The sequence below is a fragment of the Canis lupus genome, chromosome 3 (genome assembly GCF_003254725.2).
Source record: "Canis lupus dingo isolate Sandy chromosome 3, ASM325472v2, whole genome shotgun sequence".
Lineage (NCBI taxonomy): Eukaryota > Metazoa > Chordata > Mammalia > Carnivora > Canidae > Canis > Canis lupus.
Window position 1 is genome coordinate 65,237,904 of NC_064245.1, and position 17,714 is coordinate 65,255,617.

General features: G+C 41.9%; 1 long non-coding RNA gene across 1 annotated transcript; it reads right to left on the reverse strand.

Annotated features, from left to right (window-relative positions):
* Nucleotides 1-407: 407 nt before the first annotated feature.
* On the reverse strand, nt 408-15,074 carry LOC112654052 (uncharacterized). The gene is made up of 3 exons (XR_003132682.2): nt 14,970-15,074; nt 10,669-10,769; nt 408-749 (listed from the first exon to the last, which is right to left on the reverse strand). It is a non-coding gene; the product is annotated as an uncharacterized LOC112654052 (long non-coding RNA).
* Nucleotides 15,075-17,714: the final 2,640 nt, after the last annotated feature.

Genomic DNA, 17,714 nt, shown 5'->3' on the forward strand with positions numbered 1-17,714 from the left:
CTCTGACTCAAAATAAAATAAAATAAAATAATTTTAAAATGAGGATTCATAATTAAAATTTAATAGTAATTCAGCTCAGTAATATTTGGATTAGTTTTTCTGAAGAATGAGCATGCTGAGATTCTAAGATTAGCTATTTAGGAATTGCCAATCCTTTGTAGCTATGTATCTGGTAGAAAAGACGTTTGTTCAATTCTGTGCAACAAAAACAAAATTCAAAAATAGCTTCTGAAGCTCACGGAGAACTCTGTTGTCTATGCCCTCAAATTTAATGTTTTTGTGTTAATTAGAAATGACTCATTGGTTTCACTGTCTTTCAATTTTATATTATAAGTTTAAACAAATCAGTTCTGTTTATACTAGCATGCCACTGGTGGTTTTATATAGAGTTTGCATATTTGCACTCTAGGTAAGATTTTATTTGAAGATAAGACTCTACTACTGAACAAAAATAAATGAAACAAAACATGGGGGTGGTAGAGAGAATGTGAGTTCAGGGCAGATGGTCTTGGATTCAAATTCAAGCTGTGCCAAGTCCAGTGGCTGTCCCAGGACAGGGTTTTCATCAATGCTTTCTAGCCAATGGTGAATTTTCCATGTTCCTGCCTTTACAAATCAGCTGCCTACACAAGTAGCCTTAGATTCTGGAGGTTCTTCTGCTTTGCCTTTTGTTTCACAAAACATTCCATGTGAGGAGGATGCCACCCTGCATATCAATGTGGTAGCTATGTTCAAAGCCCAAGAAGGTCCTAGAAGATGAGAAACATTCATGAGAAAGTGCTGGGTAATCAGGCCCACTAGGCTCTGAGCCCAAGTGGGCAGCTCTGCTCCTTGAAAAGTTTTGTTTCTCCAAGAGGCCACCAGGACAATGCAGGCCTTATGCTAAGTCAACTGACCAGACCTTACCTCCTGCCACTAACCCCGCCCCCAGCTTTGGGACAGCCCGTAACCTTCTACCGTGGACAAAGTAACAAAGGCCAGTCTATTTCCCTTTACACTGGAGATGCCATCGGGGGAAACAGAGCATGTTTTCTTCAAAATCCAAAATATTCAGTTTTCAGTCAGAAGGCCAAACTTGAACTGGGAGGGAGTGGGATCATATGGGAGGCTCAGAGGCCTTGGCAGGTTTTCTAACTTTTGGATGGAGTTTGGGCTCCGGTGAGAGCCCTGCTGGGGGTGGGGCTCCAAGAGGAATAAGGGAACATTGCCAGAACTAGCTGGCTCAAATCATGCACATTCTTGGCAAGAAGAGAGAGTCTTTGGATGAGGAAATCTCAAGAAGCTGCAGGGAGGGTAGCCTTTTCTCTCCCTGTGTGTTTGCAAAATCTTAAAGGCAATCACATGCTTTACTAGACTTTAAGCCAGAGATCTGATTCTCTGCAAAAACAAAGCCAGAAAACAAAACCCAAATGTCTTAAATAGGTCATCAGAAAGACATCTCCTTGGAGTTGACAATCAAATTTCCTCTTCACGTTTCACTTGTAGTCACAAAATCTGTCTTGTTGCAGTGAGTAGTGTCCTACTCAGTCTCTCTGTCCTACTCTCTCTGCATGTGGCAGGCTGAGTGGCCCCCTTGGGTAGCATTTCAATGATGCCATGTCATGGCTTTAACATTCTAATTCTCTCCATTGCCTAGAAAACAAGCTTAGACTCTTGACCCTGCCATTCAAAGCCCTCTAGGTCTGTCCCAAAGATATTTTTTCAGTCTTCATTTTCTCTTATTTTCAAACAACATGTTCCTCAATCAGTTTTACATTCTGTGTCCCACTCATACATCCTGCTCTTTGTCTCCGTGCCTTTCTTTGTGTTGTTCACACCCATCTCCTGCCACCCTCCCCACCTTCCTTTCCAAGCCCAAGTTCTACCACTCTAAAATACTTATTTCAGATGCTACACCTTCTACAAAGGCTTCCCAAGAACTTAAGAAAAGCAAATTTACTCTGGGGCACTGTGCCTGGGTGGCACAGTCAGTTAAACATGCAATCATGGTTTTGGCTCAGGTCATGATCTCAGGGTCCTGGGATCAAGCCCTGCATCAGGCTCTACACTCAGTGGGGAGTCTGCTTGAGACTTTTTCTCCCTCTGCCTGGGCTCCCCCTGTTCTCTCTCTCTCTCTCTCAAATAAATTTATTTATTCGTTCATTTATTTATTTATTGATTTTTAAAGAGAGAAAACCAAATTTACTCTAGACTTGTCCCTTCATCTATAAGTGCCTTGCTTTGGGACTGGATCTGTAACTTTCCCTTGGTTTCCTCAGCTATAAAATAAGGAAAACTTACAGGGGAGTGTGAAATTTAATTGAGAAAAAAGTACAAATTTCTTAGCACAGTGCTTAGCACATAGTAAATGCTTAAAAGGGGCATTTTAAAATTTACTATTATGCTTACCATGTTCTACCTTATTTTGCAGTGACAAGAAATGTACTTTATTGCTCTACTCTGCCTTTGAAAGAATTCCTGCAAATCTTTCATAGCAAGTGAAATGAAAAAAATTCACATAATCGATAATTTCAGACTTACGTGTTTACCACCACATGACACGCTGTGCTAATTCACATATGGAGTCCTTGTGGTGAGTTTAATTTACCACAGATATTTTAACTAGCCATTCTATTCTACCTGCTTCCCAAAAGAGATATAAAATCAGCATTAATAATACTAGAAATATTGTCCCTTACTCAAATTTCCAGAACATGGAGCTATCATCCCATATTTATAGAGCACTTCAGAGTTTTCAAACTATAAGTCTTATTTGAACACCACAACAAGAGATATTTAGGGATACTTAGCACTATTTTCCAAGGAAGGAAAGAAGGACTTACAGTGACCAAAGTGAGATCATCACACTAATGTCATAGCTAATGCAGAAATAATGAAATCATGTGGGCACAGAATAGATAATCAATAAGAATTTGTAAAGTGAATGGATGAATGAATGAACGAATGAATGAATGAAAGAAGTGAATTGCGTTCTGTTCTGGCTGAAAGATATAATTCATCAGGAGTTGGGGAGAGTAATATTCATCTATACATTCCTTTAAAAATTTAGGGGACTGTACCTGTTGGTCCATTTCAGTTTTGACAGAGGTCCTACCTAATTTGCTTGAAGGAAAGCAAGATTTATTAGCTCCCATAAATGGGAAACACAAAGACCAAGTTGCCTGCTAAGAGTTGATTCAAGGCCTAAGTAACGTTATCAGTCCTCTGTCTCTCTCTGTCTCTGTCTCTCTCTCTGTCACACACACACACATACAGTCTCTCTCACACATACTCTACCAGACACATTCCCCTACTCTGAGGAAAAGATCATACCAGCACCTCAAACTTCACATCTTTTCTGTTCTGTGGTCAGGATGATAAAGAAGTAGGGGAATGTGGTATCCAACTTAACTAAAACTGGGTCGAGGTAGTACTGTATTAAAATGATTTTAGAGTTATTTATGGAGTATCTCAGTGACAGTGTGATTTTCGTAGCAATAAGAGCTTCTGATTGCCCAGTCTAGCCTACTTAGACCAAGAAACTGTAATAGTTAATTTCCTGTTGAGCATTCACCAATTTTAACCTCTGTTGTCTATACGATCTCATTGGGTCCTTTGAACAAGTCTATAAAGCAGTTCTATTATTATCATTATTCATGGGTGAGGAAAGTGAGGCACATACAATTTAAGTAATTATTTCTCCAAGGTCTTGCAGAAATTAGGTAGCAGAACTAGACATCAAGTGTAAATGGACTAGCTCCAGAGGCCATGCTCGTAACCACCACACAACTGCTGCTCAGTTACTACCTATGTGGCTAGTACATCTGATATGATTTAGTAAAAGCCTCAGTGCCTCATGAGTAGTATTACATAATGGGTGGAAAGAATAGAGGTAACAAATGTATTCACAGTGCATGATGCATGGCAGGAGGTTCAATCAATCCTACTTAATGCTCTATTCTAAGAAGATACTGATTTATGGATTCTAGTATATCCTAGGAAGCTCCCAGGGATAGACCAGGCAACAATGACAAGATTGTCAATGATTTTAATTTCTTTGTGTTATAAGTCATGGTCTCTGTTACAGGGGTTAGACATTAGTCTGTTTTAGTCAAGACTGTGAGCAATATTGGGGGGAGGGGTGTGCAAGAGACATCAATCTAAGCCCAAACTGGCCAAGAGAGAAATGCATTTGTTTTCATAAATGAAATATGTAGGCTAGAGCCAATGTTCAAACAATTTTTGCAAAAATCTGTCTTCATCTCCCAGTTCTGCATTCCTCTAGGTTGGCTTATTTCTGCAGGTTGACCAAGACAGTCATTAGAGACCATCTCTCCACATTATTATCAGTTTAGTACATTGACACCACCCCCCCCCCCCCCGGCCAACCCCCAGCCAAAGAAGAGCATCTCTTTCCTGAAACTTCCATTACCAGTCCTGGGGTACCCATCATTTTCTGGCTTAAGTCACACTCCCATCCCTGCTCACCTTCTATTCAAAGGGAAATCAGGGTGTAGTTACCAAAAGAAGGGAAAGGAGATCCAGGGCAAGCTAAAATGAATCTCTCCCTACAGAGCACTTTAAACAAAGGTGGAAAATTCTAATCAGTCTAGTGGAGAAAGTTCTTGAGTTTCATTTGGAGAGGGCAAACCTCATTTGAATTGGGGAAATTCCAACTCCGGCCTCAACAATGTCTCACTGCTCCTTCCCCATTCAGTGAATATTTATTTATTCAGCACCTACTATGCATCTGGTGCTGTGAAAAGAACAGAAGATAAAAAAGGAACAAAGACACCTGCTACCCTGCTAAGGCTCCCAGTCCATTGCTGGGGGCTAGGGGAGGTAAGAATTCCAATAACCATCTTGCAATTTGATAGTCCAGAGACAAATAATAACAGAAAAACTCAAATGTTAGGTATAAAACTGTAAATCACCAGAGGAGAATGTAGCAACATATTTATGTAATAGTTGGAAAGACATGTGTTCACCACAATCTTTTGGAAGGCAGCAGAATATTAATTTAGAAGAAATGCTTGATCAGCTGCTTGGGTTACAGGTCAAGATCCTCAAGGAAGGCTTAAGTATCAAAAGATGAGTCATTAATCGCTCTGCATAATAAAAGAAATTTGGTGCTCACTAGAGAGAAATGGAAAGGAGATTCGGCAAGAAGAGACACTGATAGTGAGGTGGTGGCACTTAATAGTGATGTGTCCTTCATCCTGAAACCCCACCTGTGTGTGTTCCCTCAATCTCCAGAAAACAACCGGTGTGAGTGGATTTATTATGAAAACTGGCAAATGGGCGGAGCTTCCTACAGACAGAGCGCCTGTGACTGCGCTGACATCTGGTTTGCATTTACGTAATCACAGGGTGGGGACCAACTCTCAAAGCATGACCCCAAAGGCAGAAACCATAAAAGAAATGAAGGCTAAATATGGCTACATCACACTAAACAGATTCTGAATGATTAAAATACCATAAACAAAGTTAAAAATGACAAAGACAAACTGGATTGAAATATTTTTGCAATAGAAATGACAAAGGCTTATCTTCACAAAAATATTTTTATATCATTCAAAAACAAAGGTAAATAACCCCAATAAAAAGATGGGCAGGGAACATCTGGGTGACTTACTTGGTTGAGTGTCCAACTTATGATTTCAGTTCAGGTCTTGATCTCAGGGTCATGAGTTAAATCCCTGCACTGAGCTCCACACTAGGCATGGAGCCTACTTACAAACAAAAGGAGGGAAGGAAAGAAGGAAGGAAGAAAGGAAGGAAGGAAGGAAGGAAGGAAGGAAGGAAGGAAGGAAGGAAGAAGATGGGCAGAGAAAATGAACTAACTGGTCATTTTCAAAAGGAAAAGAACATAAATGATCAATAAACATATTAAGAAGTTTAATCTCATCAATAATGGAAGAAACACAATCTACAATAATATATTAAAATACCATTTTTTGCCTACTAGGTCAGGAGAAAAAAGAATGATAATCCCCAGGGTTTGCCAGGCTGTGGGGAAATAGGCACCTTCAGATACCACACAAGAGAGAAACTTTCCAAAGAAAAATTTGGCAGTGTATTCTAAGTCCTTAGAACTTATAATTTGCATTATATATATATATATATATATATATCTTTAATTAAAAAAATATTTCAGAGGATTTATCCTAAAGAAATATTTAGACCAATGTGAAAAGTATGAATACAGGAGTACTCGTTGCAGTTTATTTATCAAAGTGAAATATTAGGAAGAACCTGAAATTCAAAGTCCACAGAGTGGTTATCTAAACTATGCCATGGAACACCAGACAGCCACCACATACTATGATATAGATGGATATGTGTGGACATCGGCATTAGTCCCAATGCAGAGATTATGAAGTGAAAAGAGCAGACTAGGGAGGGATGTGTATACTATGAGCCTGGTTTTGATTGTACACACAAATACCCAAAAGCACACACAGGAAAAGATGCCCAAAGGGCATCCATCAGATGGTTTACTGAGGCATTTTTGGATGATTGGACTACAGGTGCTTTTCAACTTTTAAAAAACATTTAATTGGTCTCTGTTCTGAGTATCCTAAACAGAAAGCTGGATTCTGGCATCAGCTAAGAACATAAATGCAACATGGTGGCTGTAGGTTGTGTTGAGGAAGGGACAAGTGCAGAGGGCTGTGGGGGCCCAGGGAAGAACCCATGACACCCACTGGAAACCTCAGGAGCAGATTGCAAGCTTTCTTCCTCTGTGTCATCCCCTTCCTTTAAGTGAGCATTTGCTCTCCTATCACAATGCCATCCCCTCTCCAAATGTGTGTCCTTCCTCTCCGAATCTGACTCTTGTAACTCTGCCAATGATCTGGACTGAATTTGATTCTTAGGCCCCAGGTCCACATCCAAACCAACCCATCTCCTGGCCCCAGATCTGGAGCCCTGGTCTACACCAGTGTGTTCATGCTCTTGGTTCTTGTACCTTCCACATGGCTGTTCTCTCCATCTGAAAAATCAGGATTGTTCCATGATCTCCTTAAAAATTGCTTCAATGTCAAATTCTCCAGAAATTATTATTCTTTTCCTTCTCCTCCTTCTCCTCCTTTTTCCTCCTTCTTCTTTTTCCTCCTCCTCCTCCTCCTTCCTTCTCCTCCTCCCCTTCTTCTTCTTCTTCTTCTTTTTCTTCTTTTTTTTTTTTTAAATTTTTTATTCATTTATGATAGTCACAGAGAGAGAGCGAGAGAGAGAGGCAGAGAGAGAAGCAGGCTCCATGCACCGGGAGCCTGATGTGGGATTCGATCCCGGATCTCCAGGATCGCGCCCTGGGCCAAAGGCAGGCGCCAAACTGCTGCGCCACCCAGGGATCCCTTCTTCTTCTTCTTCTTCTTCTTCTTCTTCTTCTTCTTCTTCTTCTTCTTCTTCTTCTCTTCTCCTTCTCCTTCTCCTTCTCCTTCTCCTTCTCCTTCTCCTTCTCCTTCTCCTTCTCCTTCTCCTTCTTCTTCTTCTTCTTCTTCTTCTTCTTCTTCTTCTTCTTCTTCTATTAGAATACTGCAATTTAACTACTAAAAAAGAACCCCAGTAATCACATTCCACATGAAGCTATTGAAGCTCAGTGGGACTAAGTGTCTCTCCCAAGGTGTCCTAGCTATTAATGTCAGAGTGAAGACTCCATCCTGGTGCTCTGTCCCCCTACCCCATGCAATTCACCTGTGTAAGCTATGCCACAGTGTATTTGCCACACCGACCTCCCAATGTAAAGGAGAGCTTGGAAAAACCTTCTTCCTCTAGCCACCATATCACAGTCTTATTTCTTCCCTCCAACTCAAGTTCTGATTTTACTCCTGGCTTTTTTTCCCCTGCTTGCTTTCAAGTTTCTTTGAGGAATGCCTTGGAGAAAGACCTGGTAGTTGATTCTATGGTTTTGTCCAGGAATACTTCTTAGGCAGACCCAATTATCTTTCCATACATTCATTCTAGTAATGTTCTGTATCCTGCTCTTTTTTGTTTGCATGCTAGGACCTTGCCTTCATATCTGTTCCCCAATCCGCCCTTCAAGTTGGGATTTGGACATTGTGGCTCTGCCATCCTACAAGACCAAACTTCCATGATGATCTGCTCATCTGAGCTGGGAAGGATTACACAGGCTCCCTATCTGTGTCATTGCTTAAGCATAAAATCCAATCACTTTACCATGACCAATGAGGCCCTCTTACATCTAACATTGCTTCATGGGCTCTGCTTCTGTCCTCTCATCTCTGGAATGTGGCTATGTTGGGGGAACCTGCAGTGGTCCCTAGGGGGGATGAGGTTGGTTCATGCTGACCAGGGCTTAATGGTGGAGCAGGGGCCTGATGGTCAGGCACAGCCCTGGTGTTTAGGAACATGCAAAGGAGATACTTCATGAGGCTCATCCATCCCCACAATTCATTATTTTCAAGCTATCAGATTGCTGGCCACAGGAATCTCGAAAATAGCATCTGATGTTATCCTTAGCCAGTTTTCTAAGACTGATTGGTAAAGCCAGTTCCTTGACTACATCATGTACTAAGTGTTATTTGGGGAAATGCTGGGCTGGATTTTGGTTTTCAGGTGGTTCTTTGAACCAAGTATAAGTAAGGAAACGAGTCAGGAGACTCTTATCTCCTAGTGGGTCTGGACAAGAGCAAAGATCGGAAAACATAGACCAGTTAGGGGTAATTTGGAAGGTTTTATAAATGACAAGACTTGCCTCCCTGTGTGATTGGGGAAGGAGAGATGGGAAAGGAAAAATCGTGAGAAATTCTTTGTTTTTGGACTGAGCAACTGCGTGGAGGGATGGTGGTATATTTACTGAGAGGCAAAGGGGTGGGGGAGGGTAGTAACCACTTTGGAACAGTTTATAGTACGTGTGAGGTGGAGAAGGAGGGAGTTCTGCTTCCAACACCTTGTGTTTGAGATGTCTGAGACATCCATGTAAAGATGCAATTATGGAGTTGTTTATGTGAGCCCAGATCACAAAGTCTGGCTGGAGTCTGAAATCCTGGAGTCAGCGACCTAAGGTGGAATTTAAAGTCCTAGGAAGGCCTGAGCACAAATACAAAAGGATTATAGAGATAACACAACATCAGAAAAAGAGCTAGGCCACCTTGTACAATTTTTCTGTGCCTCATCTTATGCATCTGTAACATGGGATTAAAAGATGCCTGGCATGTAGTAGCACTGTGCAAATAAAGCTTTTATTGTTAACATTCTTACAGGTCAGTAAAAGGAGGTTGGTTGGCCACGAAGATGGAAAGGAGTGAGTGAAGTCTGAGGGAAATGTGGAGCATGTAGTTCCTTTTAGGGAATATATGCATGTGTTAGCATGTGTGCATATGCCTGTGTAGGCACGCATGCAAGTCTAAGGGTTTGTGCATGCATGTGTGTGTGTGCAGGTGGCCGTGATGTGAAAAGGGGGAACATAGACAATCACACAAGACAAAAGCCCCTTTCCGTCCTTGAGAAAATCCTCTTAGGGGAGCAGACTCTGTTTTCTTTCTATTAATAACCTTATTACATGCAAAGATACCTTTTTAAGTTGTTGTTGAATGATAAGAAACAACAACAAAATCCAGCACCACATTTGTATATAACATAGTTACAGCTTGTATAGGATACTCCTGTCTGTCCCAATCCATATTGGTCACGCACAAGCTAGTGTCATTTCTTACAACTGGGAATGGGCAATGGTCTTCAGGTACCACTTGGAGGCTTTCTAACACAATCCTGGGTGTGGACAACCAAGATATTATTCTGAATAGAGGAAGAGCAAAGTCAAAGCAGGAGGAATTCTGGAAATATCATTTTAAAGAGTTCATTTAACAATAAAGAAAGGGTTCTCTATCTCATTTAATAATATAATTTTACTGAATTCTTAGATAATGTTGGGAACAGAGTCTCTTAAAACAATAATGATAAAAGTCCACAACCTTTGAAGAACACATCAAAATTTGCAAAGCACATTCCTCTCCCTTCAGCTGATTCTCTTCTCAGCCTCACTAAGGGAGGAGAGAGGCTGGTGGGGGCTGGACTCTGGAGTCCAATATGGGCCCAACTCTGGCTTCCACCTCTGTATTCATTTGCTAGGGATGTTGTAACAAATTACTGCAAACCAAGTGGCTTAAGACAACAATTTATTGCCTCACAGTTCAGGAGGCCAGGAGTCTGAAATCAAGGTGTCAGTAGGATTGGCTCCATTGGAGACTCTGCAGGAGAGCAGGTCCAGGCCTCCCACCTGACTTCTGGTGTTTGCCACTGTCCTTTGTGGTCTTAGCTTGCTCCTGCCCCCATCTGCCTTGGTCACCGCCAAGCCTTCCTCCTGTGTGTCCCTCTGTGTCTTCAAGTGGCTTTCTTTTAAGGACAGCAGCACTGGATTTAGGACCCGTCCTTCTCCAGTATGACCTCACCTTAACTATATCTGCAAAGATCCTACTTCCAAATAAGGTCTCATTCTGAGGTTCAGGGTGGATGTGACATTTTACGGGCACTACTCAACCTGGTACAATCTCCTGCCAGCTATGTAAATTGCTTAGACAGCAACTTCATTTGTAATATGTACATATTATACTGTTGAGTTGTGAGAGTAAATGAAGGAAAGTGGAAACACCCAAAATGCTGCCTAGTGTGAAGATCATCAGAGCTATGTACTGAGGGCTGAGTCTGGTTCGTTGAGAGATCACATACCTCTCTGAGCCTGGTTCTTATTTTCCCATTTTGATTCAAAGCTCCTTGAAGAAAAGATATTTTCCTCTGTTTTGCTCTCATTGCTGTATCTCCAGAGCTTCCTATAACACATGGTCAATAGCAGATGCTTATTATATTATCCTGACATGAGTGAACACTAACACGAGAATAATATATACCCCACAGAAGTAGTGTCTACTTCCTAGTGCTTGATAAAAGCACTTCTATTCTCTTTTCTGACCCTCTTTTACAGCACAGACTGCAAACAGTATAGACATTCATAGAGGGATCCCTGGGTGGCGCAGCAGTTTGGCACCTGCCTTTGGCCCAGGGCGCGATCCTGGAGACCCGGGATCGAATCCCACATCGGGCTCCCGGTACATGGAGCCTGCTTCTCCCTCTGCCTGTGTCTCTGCGCCTCTCTCTCTCTCTGTGACTATCATAAATAAATAAATTTTATTTATTTATAAATAAATAAAAAATAAAAAAAATAAAGTACTAAATTAAAAAAATCATAAATAAATAAATTTTATTTATTTATAAATAAATAAAAAATAAAAAAATAAAGTACTAAATTAAAAAAAAAAAAGACATTCATAGAGATGCCTATGAGGACTGCATGCATCAGTGAAAATCTCAGGGAAGAGTCAGGGAAGGGGATGCTGAGCTCCATTTAATGCCTGGGTAGAATTTGGAGAATAAGAAGGAAAAAGGTAAATCAGCCTGACAAACTACCAGTGCATCCTGTACTTGGTCTACAAAAAGATCTTCAGAGTCAGTTCTGTATCAGGCACCATGTGTGTGGTTGCAGAAACCAAAGTAAACTGCCCTGTTCTGTTTAGTTCTTTGGTTCAGCAGAGAAAACAGCTTATTTAGGTTAATATCATGTTATAGGTCTCTGTGGGGACATTTTTCCATGATAAGAAATTTCTATATGATACTTTAGATATACACAAATGTATGAAAACTAATAATGAACACCATAGACTGCGTTAGAGGAATACAGCATTGCTAATACAATGAGAACTCCCTGTGTTTCCTCCCAATTGGAACCTCTGTCCATGATTGGTGGGAATATTGCTCAGGAAGGAAAGGATAAAGTGAGGAGAAATGACTGGCCCAGGGTGCTACATGAGGCAAAAACTCAGCTCAGGACTCCCTGAACTTCCGTAATGAGAATGGGCAAAAAAGGACTTGTGTTGTCCAGTGGTGTTTATTTATTGCTTTCCAAGCAAAGGAAATAGGTTATTATTCTAAAGGTCGTATGTCAGAGAGTGGGCATGATGATCCTTTCCTTGCTCCCTGGACACGTGTGTTCTATTATTCCCAGGGAATAATGTCACAGAATGTTGATGAGATTCTTCTTGAACCCTGAAATTGGAGGACTAGGAAGCCTCCACATTCTAAACAATACTTCTAAAAGAGGTGAAGATCAAGCATCATGCCCAAGGATTCCTAAGAGGTTGCAGAATTAGCCGCTGCCTCTGCCTCTGACCAGTCACAACACTTGTCAAGCTGTGAGAATGAGGACACAGGAGCATGGAAGATGAAGATGTTGTGAGAACTGTCAAAACTGTTTAGGATGAAATCCTCCCTTCCCTGGAAGCCAAGAGGGGAGGTGGCAAGAGGGGAGGTTGTCTCAGAGAATCACTTTTGGAGGCTAGGGCACTTCACTTGCCTATTGGATATTGCTGAACTGCAGAACCTTTAGGTCTCGCCTGGTGCTGCTATTGCAGAGGAGTGAAGCATAATGTGCAGGCAGACTCCTAAGATGGTCCTAAGAGTTTCAGGCCCAGTTGTACACATACCTTCTCCCAGCTTCCAATTAATCACTAGTCTGGGTTCTTATGTGAAAGAATTTTTCAGATATAATTAAGATCTCAAATCAATTTGCCCTAAAATGGGGAGAAATCTGGGAGAGGCTTTTCCATGTGGGTCTTCCATATGAGACCTTTCCATGTGTGTCTAGAAATCAGAGACAGGGGCATTCAGGTGTGTGAAGTATGAGGGAGATTGGGCACATGAGAAGTTCTCTGTTGGCAACTTGAAGATGAAAGGGGCAACATGGAAGACATGCAGGCAGCCTCTAAAAGATGCAAGTGAACCTGGTTGATGCCAATAAGAAAATGGGGACCTCAGTCTTAATAACCACAAGGAACTGAATTCTGCTTGGAACCTGAATTCACTTGGAAGCAGAGCCTCCAAATGAGAACTCAACGTGGTCAACACCCTGATTTCACTCTTGTAATAACCTGAGCTGACTTCAGCTGACTTATCAGCTGATAAGACTTCACACTCACAGAATTCAGAGATAATAAATGGGTACTGTTTTTAACTGGATTGTTGTGATAATTTTGAATGCAGCATAGAAAAGTAATAAATGCCATAAGTAAGGTGTTCAAGGGCTGGGCATGTGTACCCTGTAGTTTACGGTGCTGGCTTCCAGTCTACAAGATTTGTGGATTCCAGACAATGGTACTGTATGCTTGGGCATCCTGACTTATCCCCAAATCTCTCTTATTCTCAGAGAAAGGGGAAGAACATCCTAGTGGCTCCTGAGTTCTACTTGAAGGAACACTGGAAATTTAAAAAGAGGGCAAGAATGAGGATAAGGCCCAAACACCAACCAAGGGAAGGGACACAATATCTGGTGAAGGGATGGTGAACAGAGATCCATTGCAGAAGCTGAAGAGAGATGCCACTGTCTCTCTTGAAGGGAGTGCTCAGTGAATAAAGATGTAGACCACAGAACTAAAACCATACCCACTATTGATAAAGTTGTAAACACTGGAGGCAAGCAGAATCAAAATGAATCAGGGAGTGAAAAGGTTTTTTCTCCTGATAGGGAACAAACTTCATCTTTTTTTTTTTTTTTTGTCTTTTTGTGTCAGATTGTATTTGTCAGATTGCTGCCCCATATCTCCGAATCTACAAACTCTTCTGCATTGTGATCTCCCTTCCATCTCATCAGCCAGTGAAGTCTATTTTTTACTCTCTCTGAATCTAAGCTGACTCCTGTGCCCTGCTTGACCAAGAGAATACAGTAGTGGAAGTGATGTTCTGGGGCTCCCAAGACTAGATCATAAGAAGCCTTGAAATTTCTGTTTGAGCTCCTTGGATTGTTCTTTTTGGAGGTCTTTCCTTTGGGGAACCCACCCTCACACTGTGAGGAGCTCACACAACACGGAAAGACCACATGTAGGCTCTTAGGTCAACAGCCACAACAGTGCTGCCAGAGGAGAGCCAGCATAAAATACCACATGAAGAGCCATTCTGGATGTCCAGCCTTTGGATGACTGCAATTTCACACATCCTGAGCTACTACTGCCCCACTGAGCCCAGTCAACCTACCAAATTGTGAGAGATAATAATTGTTGTCTTAAGCCATGTTTGGAGGTGGTTTATTATACAGTAAAGAGAAAAGTGGAACACTCTTTTTTTTCTTTTTTTCTTTTTTTTTCTATTCCTTCTAACTCTTCAAGGGAACAGAGGGTCAGAGAAGTGAAATAAGGCAGCAAAGCTGGAACCCAGGTGTATGTAACTCCAGTAAACACACATTTCTAAGGAAGTGTCTTAGCTCTGGCTGCTATAACAAAATGCCATAGGGGTGGCTTAAATAACAGAAATGTATTTCCACTTCCAGAGGCTGGAAAATTTAAGATCAAAGTGCTGGCCTATGGGATCCCTGGGTGGCGCAGCGGTTTAGCGCCTGCCTTTGGCCCAGGGCACGATCTTGGAGACCCAGGATCGAATCCCACGTCGGGCTCCCGGTGCATGGAGCCTGCTTCTCCCTCTGCCTGTGTCTCTGCCTCTCTCTCTCTCTCTCTGTGTGTGTGTGTTACTATCATAAATAAATTAAAAAAAAAAAAAAAAAAAAAAAAAAAAAACAAAGTGCTGGCCTAATCAGTTCCTGGAAAGAGCATTCTTGCAGAAGGCTGGCTTCTTGCTTATCCTCACATGGCCCTGAGAGGGAGAGAAAGCTCTCTGATCTCTTCTTAGAGGAGCACCAATCTCATCATGGGGGCTCCATCCTCGTGATTTCATCTAAATCTAATTACCTCCCAAAGGCCCTACCTCCTAATACTGTCACATCGGTGTTAGGACTTCAACATATGGATTTTGGGGGGCACAAACATTCAGCCCATCACAGGATCTTTCAGGGTCAGAGATTCACCACCAAATATCATGATCAAAAGCCCTATGGCTTCTGAACTGGATGCCTGGGAGATTAAAAAATAAATTGAATTTCTGAATGGGGGGAAGGAGCAAACAGGTCCCTGTGGGGCTGCCAGATTTCATACCATCTTAATACCAGTGCTGCCCTTGAACATCAGGAGTTTCTGGTCATTAAGCCCTGACCAGCCATTCGAGCCCACATCAGCACACTCTGAGCCAAGGACATCGTCATTGCCCTGGTAACGATTCAGGCTCCACCGTGGGGGCCACATTCCGGAGGCCAGGGAACAGACGGAGGTGGAGAGCTGGCACACAAAGTGACACTCCTCAGAAAGCAGCCCAAAAGAAATTCACAAAAGCCCCGTTTGCCTTGGTCTAATATTTGCCATTCCAGAATTCCCCATCTGCAAACAGCAGGGTTGAGCCCGTGGTCATGGACACAGCCTGGGCTGAGTGCTGCTTCTTGCTCTTTATGGCTTTTCCAAGAAACCTGCTGTGTTCTGCAGACATCAAATGATTTGTCTTTTGAGCCTGTCTCTCTTCTACTCCTTAACATCCTTCTCCCATTCTCTTTCCACAAAAGAGCTTGAAAGAAGACAGTAACAAATTAATATTTATTGGGCACTGACTGTGTTCTAGACATCATGTTGGGTATGGAATGCTATTTTATTTGATTCTCATGATACTTCCATGTAAAAGGGCATATTACTTCCAGTGGTGGGCAAAAATAATTAAGTTCAGAGATGTTAAGTGAAATGCCCAAAGTCACACAGCCCATAAGAAGAAGTACTGGGGTTAGAACTCTGGTCCACTTGCCCTCAGCAACTTGCTCTGTCCACTTCACCTTTCCAGGAGAAAGCTGACGCAAGGCAAAAGCAGATGGAATGGGCAAAGTGGTAGGTCTCCTCTCCAAACCAGATCTTGAGATGAAAATTCTTTTTCTCATTGCCTACTTAAGACCAATCCCGGAACCACAGGACCTTATCTGAAGTGCAATTTAGGGGAAGGTAGGGTGGACACAATGTGTGATCTTTCATCACACCTTTGAGCAAACATTTTCTGAGGTCCTAAGCACTGTTACGGAAGGAGAGAGGCTAAAAAGATGAAATTCTTTCCAATCATTTTTACAAATGTCAACAGAGTCCTTACCATTGTTTTATAGCTGAACGTAAAAAGATTAACAAGATCATCTCAACCTTTAATAATGGCATCGTGCAATTACTTAATAACCTTGTGCTTCCTTCTTATTTAATCCTCACAACAACCAAATGAGGAAGCCATTGGGTATTCCCTCTTTCTAGAAGAGAACAGCCAAGTCACAGTGATCACAACAGGACCTAGAGCAGGACAGGCACAGCTGCTGCCAAAGGCTGCAGAAGTTGTGCATGGTCGGGGAGTCCCAGTCCATCCTGGCAGCGGTAGGGGCTTATCGTAATTCAGGTGACGAGAGGGTCCATCATCTGAAGACAATCGAAAAACAATATTAAAACTGCTGAAAGTCTGCTTTTTTATTACCACTATGCCCAATATCCATGGTCAAACACTCTGTTCTGAAAAAAATCTTTTGCCACTCCAGGTTGTAAACCATTCTGCGGTTGCTATTGTGATTTAATGTATTTGCAAACTTCAGATAGGCTCATTTTCATTTGTTGGGCTCCCATATACGATGTATTCCACACAGAAATTAACTCAGAGGCCTCCCTGGTGTCCAGTTGGGCCCTGACTCCCACAGAGTCATGCCCTTGTTTCAAGAGTAAATTTGTAATGGTTTGACATTGTTTGAGCTTTCTTCACGGGCAGTTCGTGTTCCCAACACAATACTGTTCTGCTACTAGTGATTACCGAGCACTGCTGGGAACCAGGGTCTGTGCCAGGCATGGAATAAATAAGAAAGGCAATGTCTCTTCCCTCATGATGTGTCTATCTTTTCAAAGAAGGCAGATAATGAACAAGAAAAGAAATTGAAACACAAAATGATTTAAAATTGGGGAAAATGCTCTGAAGGAGAAAACAACAGTATTCTTGGGGCACATAATAGGAAGCCAGTTTTGATAGGATAACCAGAGAGTCCTTTCTGAGGAAGAAGCATCTGAATAGAAGCATGAAGAATGAACACGAGTTTATTAAGAGTCAGCCTCTCAAGAGTCAGGACATGAGGGCCCTGGTCTTGGAAACAGCAGGTGCAACAAACAGCATGTGAGAGAATGTTCTAGGATGTCTTGATGAAGCTGAGTGAGGGATGAAAAAGTAGCAGGAAGAGAATTTGGAGAAGGAAGTGGGGATCAATGACACATACAAAGCTTGGATGGGACAGGGGCATGGATTTTATTTGCATTTTATTCTACTTGCCACATAAGGACTTTAAGAAGGGAAGAAACTTGTTCTGATTTACATTTTCAGAAGATCTTTCTTGCTGCCATATGGTGAAGACAGTGAGAGAAGTCAGGAAAGATATGATAATATCCCTGGGATTGGAGAGAAGCAAGATATATTTGAGGACATAATTATATTGATGAGGCTTGCGAGGTCAAGAGAAAGAGAGAAGCCCGAGAAAGTATCTGGCTGCTTTGTTTTCTGTTGAGTAGGTAGTGGAGCTATTTGCTGGAATAAGAGCAGTTGGGGAGAAATATTTAAAGAGAAAGAAAGAGAGAGAGAGAGTGTTGGGGATATATATATATTAATGTTTAAGAAAATTTGGAAGATACTGGGGTGCCTGCATGGCTCAGTCAGTTGAGCACCTAACTCTAGATTTTGGCACAGGTCATGATCTCAGGGTAATGGGATCAGGCCCCATGTAGGGCTCCCAGCTCAGTGAAGAGTCTGCTTGAGATTCTCTCTCCCTTGCCCCATCCTCCACTCTCTCTCTCAAG